Below are 7,252 nucleotides of genomic sequence, written 5' to 3'. Positions count from 1 at the left end.
GCTGGCGCTGCCTGCACTGCCGCCTGCTCTCGGTGAGGGGCTGGCCGGGGCTAGCTGAGTGCAAGCGAGCAGTGGTCGTTCCGGGGTGCTCTGGGTGAGGCTATGTGGCCCGGTTTGGAAGAGGAAAGCAGAGCGAGAGCCCTGCTGGCGGGGCACCGGTTCTGTCTCCGCGGTTTTGCTGTCATCAGGCGTTGTATAACTCCTTCTGCGGGCAGTGTTGGTTATCTCGTCCTGTGAGGGAAACGAGCTGACGTATCTGAGGGACCTACAGTTTCAGAGCCGTTTACTGCGAATTTGATCTTTAATTGCAAAGACTGAATGTTTCCCGTGCCTAAGACAAAGATCACAGTTATAGAAATCAGCTCTTAACGTGCTCTGATAAACAAAAAGAGCTTACTTAAGCCTAGAGCCTTCTGCTCCAGTGCATGTGAAGAAGTTACATTTTCCATTTAAAATGGAAAACCTGACTTTGCAATTCACTCTTCCTATTCAACACCCTCCATGCACAGTGCAACTGTATGTGGAGCGAGGCAAAAGGAGAAAAATCTGTGCCAACTGTCAGACCTCTGATAGCACCTGCTATGTCAGAAAGAGCTATCCTTTTGGATTCAGTGGTTTCAGGGATGTCTCAGGGGATCGTTCCACACTGCGGTTCTGTGTTCTGGGAGGATGCCCTGCCCTGTGTGATAGATGCCCTGTATCAGTCATGTTATGATTGCAAAGAACAGATCTTTGATGCTAAACCAGATAGCTGGCAGCTAAGCATCTATAAATTAGAACTAGTTACATCTACTTCCCTGTAGCAAGAAATATGGTGCCTGAACCAGAACTCTGTAGAAAGAGAGCTGAATTCTATGTACACGTTTCAAGATAAAAGAACTTCTCTGATTATTGTTGCAGACATGATTATTATATAGGTATGAATTATTTTTAAAACCCGCAGTATTTAATGTAAATTAATTTCCAAAAGGGTATTACTTTTGAAGTTTGTTACCTACACTTCCATTAGCACATGCTTATCTATGTTTCCGAACAGGCTGAACAGTAAGAATTATGACCTGGCTTTTGTGACATGTTTGTGGTGACCTCATTCCAGTTCTCAGTAGACCAGTGGATGTATGGTAACTGACTTTAAGTGCTTTCTCTTCGCAAGAAAATTACCAGGAGTGAAAGATGAGAAGGTTGGTTGTTTGTGTGAAATGCCCATAACAGTTTAAAAAGTTACTTTGTGTTCACTCCTGTAATCAGTAAGCTGAGGTGCTTTCTATGAACATAATTGAAGCATGTTATTTTCCTATGGTACAATGAAGTGCATTGGTAGAGCAGAGCAGACTGATCTAGGTGGTACTTGCATGGGACATCCAAAGAAATAAAAGCTTTTTATTTATTTTTAGTTTCCATGCAGACTTGCTTTACTAGGTACTAATACTTAAAATGCTTTGCTGTTTAATACAAAAATATCTTTCTGTTTAGATGTTAAGATCCACAAGATAGTCAATACTAAGCAAAATAGAATTGGGAGAGGATGAGAGGGAAAGGCAACCTGCATCTACATTCATGACTAAAGCCAGAACAGGTGTTCCCACTTCTTGTCAGAGTAGAACTCGATTAAATGTAAGGATTATGAGGAACTTGCTTAAGCATTAATTAAGGAGTACCTTTGTTCCTGTGATACAGTAAGAAGACATCACCGTATACTAGATGTAAATAGGCTGCTTTGTTTAAGGAAACTTCAGCTAACTATGCACTGATTTAGAGTGTAGTCAGTTGACTGCCTGCTCTTTTTTTCTTTCCAAAATGATATTAATTCTGAAACTACTGATGTATTTTGTATGAGTTTGTAATACAGAGGCTATTTTTACACTATAGCAACTCATATTAAAACGTGATTTTTTTAAGCATACTGACAAGAAGATATGAGCAGACTTGTTTTGTACTATTCAGCATGAAGAAACAAATCAAAAACATCCTGTAACAGAAATTTTGATTTGCAGAGAGAGCTCCTGCAGCCTTTGAAGTTCTATATCCCAGAAGTCAATTGAGTTAAATAGACAAACGTAACTTACCTCTAAGTCTTCTCTATTTATAACACATTCTCATACTCTGGAGGTTGTTACTAAAACATGCTAAATAAATGGAAACATTTAAGAGATAAGTTTCCTTTGTTTGCTCTAGGAATCATGTGTGTATTTAAAATATACATTTGTTTATCATTTTTGAGAGTCGACAGAGTATTCTCCCTTCCTTCAAGTATCATCTTAAGTCCATCATAGCAAGAGATTACCTGCTGCAAAAAGCTATTTTCAGTTAGCATTTTCCAAAGAAGGAAGTATCTCATCATCTTTATTCAAGGCTATTCCTCACATTTTACTTTGCTCAAAGGACAGCTGAAATTTTTCAAGAACCTGGAATTTCTTTGTGTCTTGCCAACGGAAATAATTCATGCAGGCAGAGGGGGAAAATGGAGATGTGTGAAAGCATACATGTGTGAAGAAGTTGAACTTCAGCTGGGCTGCAGTCTATTTTATTTCTTACTTACTTTTTTTTAATATGCTTGTATACGGAAGAATTTACCACAGGCTCTTACTGATTAGTGGCCTGTTTAAAAACAACAAAACCAACTGCCCCCAGTTTGCAAATTTGTGATACTTGTCAGCTATCAAATTCTAGGGCACTCACATTGATAAAAATATCTATGATAACAAACAGGATATGAAAGGATAGTAAAATACTGCCCTGAGTGCAGAAATTAGTTGAACTGAATGATGTTCATAAATTCTTTCCCCTCTAACAAACAAACAAACAACAACAACAACAAAAAAACCAAACTGAAAATGGAAGCTCTTGTTTGACTGTAACACAGGAGAGTAACTTCTTCCTCTTATTTCTTTGTTTTCTTTTGTTGTTGTCTTTAATGTCTTGTATGTAAAACTATAATTTGTTTATCAGTAGATATGTGAAGTAAGTGTCTGACTTAGTACAAGCATGGTGCATCACCTTTGAAATTTTTTCCTATCTGTCCTGTTTTCAGCTGGTGTCTTCTGGCTGGTATGGTGCTGTGTTTTGGATTTATGAGAAAAAAACAATGTTGCTCTGATGCTTTAGTTGTTATTGAGCAGTGCTTATGCTAAGTCAAGGACTTTTCATCTTCTCACACTGCCCTTGCCAGAGGGAAACTGGGTGTGCAGAAACAGCTGGGATGGAACTGAACTGGAACAGCTGACCCAAACTGACCAAAGGGATGTCCTGTACCTGAATGGCATCATGCTGAACAATAAATCTGGGGGACTTAGCTGGGAGGGCTGCCGCTGCTCAGGGCCTGGCTAGCATCAGTAACCTGGCTGTGTATTACTTATTTTGTATATATGCATATATTTATTATCATTTCCCTTTTTCTTTGTCCAATTAAACCATCTTTATCTCAGCCCACAAGCTCTACCTTTTTCTGATTCTCTCACCCATCATGCTGTGGGACTGGAGATGAGGGAACAACTGTGTAGTGCTGAGCTGCCTACAAGGTTCAACTACCCCACTGCACCCAAAACACCCTTCCCCTGGACACCTAGATGAAAGTATCCATAGGCTATAAATCTATACTTTTGGAATTAGTCTGTGCAAAGAATATTGATGGGTGATTTCTAGTGTTATAAAAGCAAAAATATCTCAATGAGACACAGATGTGAGGTTGAACTGAATTGCTTTTGTGTATGTTGAAACAGATACATAGCAGAGCACAAAAGATCTTCTCAAATGTGAAAAAGAACAGATGCTATGTTAGAAAAGTACCAAGTATTCTAATGTTTAGAGAGGAATTACGTATCTAAGAGATAAAGGAACAAAAACAAATTCTCCAGTGTGTATTCAGAGATAAGAATTGACTCTCAAATAAGGGAGTGATTATTTTTCACAGCTGAGGAGAGCTGCTAGCTGTTTATCATCTGGAACTGACTGGATTTATTCAGTATATAGGGGCATAGATTCAGGCAAGGCAGACTGAACTAGTACAGATAAAGATTTACTAGTAAATGAGGGAGTAACTAGGTGATAGGGATACTGAGGATGAGAAGGGGTAGAATCAAACAATGCTTACATATTGTTATCATTAAGAGTATTTTGAAGAACTTTTTCTTATCCTCCTTGTTCTTCCTGCTTCCATAGGGGAGAGTTATTAACTTTAAAAATTACCTGTGATTATTTCAGCTACGTATGCTGATTTTGTAAGACTTGATGCTGTGTATGTATTGGTAGATGTTGAGATAATGGAGATAATAAGTGTGCAGCTGGGGGTGGCAGTCTTTGTTTGCATCTTTTGCCTTTGCATAACCTTCAGAAAGTGTTGCTGGAATCACTGCTTTTATTACCTTGCCAAAAATAGTAAATCAATGCAATATGATTTCTGTAAACATACAAACTAACTCTCTCTCTCTCTCTCTCTCTCTCTCTTTTTTAATTTGTATTGCTGGATGTAGACTCTCTTAGGGACTTGTTTTTCCACATTGAGTTCAGATTGAGACATGTTTGTTACTTTTTTCTTTTTTAAGTACTTGGATTGTTCTATTAAAAAGTATGTTCCTGTGACAATATTTTGTTTAAACAGCAAAATCAGAGGCTTAGTCTTGTATGGAACCACTATGGAACCAGTAACTGCAAGGCTGTTTTGCTGTAGCTTTATTTTCAGAAGGGAGTGCTTGGGTTTATCCAGCTTTTGCTTAATGGCAGTAATACAATTTGTCATCATCTTATTTGCAAAACACCACAGATTTATGTTTTCCTCTGGCTAAATAAAAAGTTATTTGTTTACAGTAAAGATTTCATCTGGAATGTTGAAAATTCTGTGAAATGAAATAAATAATAAACTGTTATATTGTTTTGATAGTATCTAATAAATGTTTAGAATTGTGTTCTAAGTGTGATTTTCCAAGTATATATTTACAAAGGATTCAAACCATCACTTTTCACTGGAATGTGTTTGAAAACAAAACTAGGGCAAGTTCTTGCAGTCTCATGTAACTAAATTCCATCAGAACTGGTGAAAATTCTTACACAATTAAGAACAATATTGGTCTGTTACTGTGGTTGTGCATTTGTTCTAAAGGCAAACTTGTTTTCTGTAGAAATAAGTCCTAAATGTGGACTCACTTTATCTGCAAAAGAAAAAAATAATAAATCTATGTTCATTAATGAGCTTCAACTCCCACAAACAGATGCTCTGCTAGAAAAAAACACATAAAAGTTAGAGAACAAACAGAAAATTTGACTTAATGTTATGTGTTCTTTCTCCAGCAGAGGATTCTCATGTTTTTAGCTGATTTGTTTTAGTCATCTGCCAGGACACACATGAAGGTATTTAATAATATTATTTTCTGAACAAACTTAACTGTCTCTTTGATCAGAATTAAAAAAAAAAAGAAAAAAAGAGATTTTATTTATATTCTTCATATTTGCTTTTTATTTGCCAGTGCCTGCCTGATACTATTTCTGTCTTTGACTGAGTCATACTTGAGTTTATTCTACATCTTCTAATGCCCGACATTGCTTTAGAGAGAGTTTAAAATCATTCTATGAATAGAACTCCACAGAAAACTTTCAGCTGCATTGTTTTCTGTTTTCTTAACAGCTGTCAAATATGATAGCTGTTTTGCAACAAGTAAGACTATTCCTGCCTAGTGCCAATATGCTCATAAATTCCTGCATTCTGATTCTCTGGGTTCTACTTATTCAAGATAGGTGACTGAAGAATGTGTTAGGTAGGGGAGGGACAAAGCTCCATTCAAACCTGTGTGTTTTCTGATTGTTCACGAGGTCTAGGAAGTATGATTAATGTTTAAGTATTTACTGGATAAAGATCAAGTAAGTAAAGTCAGGGATATCTGGTTATATGTCTTAACTACTGCTATCCATTTATTTTAATATGGTGGGAAGGGGAATTCAGAAAGCGTAATTAATATTTATGCATAAATGACATGATGATGGAGTTAAGAATCTGTTATATCACTTTAAACTTAAATTAACTCCATCAAAGTAGAAGCTGACTTCCCTGATCAGATGGGCAGAAATTGGCTGAAACTAACAGTCAGGCAAACACTGTATTTCACCAGAACCACATGGGAGGGCTGGTATCTATCTTTACTCTATCACAAGTGTACAGATGTGGCCCCCTGGTCCCAACTATCGAGTTTCCACTGACTTGTCACTAACGCAGTTTTGTTCCATGTTCAGAAGGTAAAGATATATATCCTCTCTACACAGATCATGTGTGGATTGCTGCACGGATGGTAAGCACAATTTATCTAATACCATAACACCATACCAAAACGAAAGCATTAACAAGTAGTTATCGTGAACTGTTGTTCAGGTGGATCCAGCCCCAAGGAAGAGGTGACAAACTGTCACCCAAAATGCATAGCTGTTTGTTAGTGAAAAAGTATTGAAAATCTTTAGTCCAGTCCTTGGGGTTAGAATAAACCACAGCACATAAGGCAGTGGTTGTAGCTACTTTAGCCAGATGGATAAGGCATATGCATTTTGAAAGGCATATGCATAAAAATGTGTGCAATTTAGAATCTACATTGTGCTGTATGAGAAGCAGGATAGGTAACTCTGTAGTTACAAAATGTTATTGGGAAACAGGCGTTGTGTATTTCTATTAGAGATTATCCCCACGACGGAACTATTTCCTATGATTACTAGTGTATGAGAGATTTGGAATGGATTTTGATTTATCAGCCTTAACTAAAAGGCTGCTTCTCCTTTGTGAGTCTTCTAGATCATCATTATTCTTGCACATGTCCTTTCTCCGATTGAGGAACTTCATGAAATGTTATTTGTTGGTTGTTACAGATGGGAGTGTGTCAAGGAGCTATATTGCTCACGTCTAGAAGTCATCAGTGAGCTGAGTGGCTCAGAACTGTGTACCACAGAGATTAATTTGCTATAAAATCTAATGGTTCGGCTGTTTCTTTGTTTTGGGCTGTTACAAATCCCCAACCTGAGTCTTTGGTGCTTCCTCAGCACGCTGGGTAGCAGGGATCTCTGTACCACCTGCAGCTGCAAGCATTTACCTCCGACGAAAAAAGGGGTGTGACAGTGACCGCGGGCCTGGGCAGGGACAGCTCGTGTGACAGAGGACTGTGTGACACTACAGGACCGCCACGGGCGAGGCTAATTCACGCGACTCGTCCCACTGATCTGCAGCCATATGATTCTCACACGCCTCCCGGTTCGTGCAACCGCCTGAGGCGGCCGCTCCCTC

At 38.3% G+C, this 7,252-nt stretch overlaps 1 protein-coding gene across 1 annotated transcript in view; it reads left to right on the top strand.

Moving 5' to 3' along the window:
• Nucleotides 1-7,252, top strand: part of LOC104915113 (cytosolic carboxypeptidase 1) — a 131,365-nt gene that overhangs the window by 31,051 nt on the left and 93,062 nt on the right. The gene's annotated exons all lie outside the window — the stretch shown is intronic.

This window comes from Meleagris gallopavo, chromosome Z (assembly GCF_000146605.3).
Source record: "Meleagris gallopavo isolate NT-WF06-2002-E0010 breed Aviagen turkey brand Nicholas breeding stock chromosome Z, Turkey_5.1, whole genome shotgun sequence".
NCBI lineage: Eukaryota > Metazoa > Chordata > Aves > Galliformes > Phasianidae > Meleagris > Meleagris gallopavo.
This window is presented reverse-complemented; position numbering and strand designations above follow the sequence as displayed.